The sequence below is a fragment of the Dermacentor variabilis genome, chromosome 1 (genome assembly GCF_050947875.1).
Source record: "Dermacentor variabilis isolate Ectoservices chromosome 1, ASM5094787v1, whole genome shotgun sequence".
In the NCBI taxonomy this organism is placed as follows: domain Eukaryota; kingdom Metazoa; phylum Arthropoda; class Arachnida; order Ixodida; family Ixodidae; genus Dermacentor; species Dermacentor variabilis.
Genome location: NC_134568.1, coordinates 41,660,454 through 41,661,196, shown reverse-complemented (window position 1 = coordinate 41,661,196; position 743 = coordinate 41,660,454). Strand labels below are relative to the sequence as shown.

General features: G+C 44.1%; 1 non-coding gene across 1 annotated transcript; it reads left to right on the top strand.

Moving 5' to 3' along the window:
• The first annotated feature begins 407 nt into the window (after positions 1-407).
• TRNAA-CGC (transfer RNA alanine (anticodon CGC)) lies at positions 408-479 on the top strand. Its single transcript has one exon. It is a non-coding gene; the product is annotated as a tRNA-Ala (tRNA).
• The last annotated feature ends 264 nt before the right edge of the window (positions 480-743 follow it).

Below are 743 nucleotides of genomic sequence, written 5' to 3'. Positions count from 1 at the left end.
TTTGAATGATCTAATGGATGCCGTTTACAGAACCGCGATATCAGTTCTTGATGCATAGCTATCAATTTGTAAACTTCGTGCTTCTATTTTTTTCAAACGGTCAAATATTTGAAAATTGTTTTAGAAAAATTCAAGCCAACAATCGAAATTCCGCTTCCAAAAGTCACTAGAATTTAGCTTTCTCTTTCAAATGCAACAAATTTCATCAAAATCGGGCTAAAATTTCATCAAACCGAGCTAAAGCTTTTGAGGTTGGCTGGCTGGCTTTGGCTGGATGAATAATGCCGGAGTTTCAGGTAAATTTTAAGGACTTGAGCTTTGAAAGCATCGTGGTGCCAGGAGATTATGCACTGGTATGTGTGCTAGTTTCGCTGTAGTTATCTTGCTACTATAAAGAGATTAAATGTGGGGGTGTAGCTCAGAGGTAGAGTGCTCGTTACGCATGCGAGAAGTCCCGGGTTCAAACCCCGGCACCTCCATTTTTTTTCCTTTCCGAAAGTGGTGTTTTTTTAACCTTTGTTTGGGATCGGACTGCTGGTACGATCTGTTGGGAACTCGGCGCTGACGCCCGTGGTTGTACCTGGGTCGCAAGCCCCAAGGGTAGCGTTGGCCTGGCGGCCTGGGGTACAACTGGAAGCATCCGAAGGTCCCGGCAAAGCATGAGTCGACTGGTAACAACGAAACAACTTGTTTATTTTAACATCGCAAAGAGTTGGCGGTCAGGTTTGACCGTAGTAGAGAGA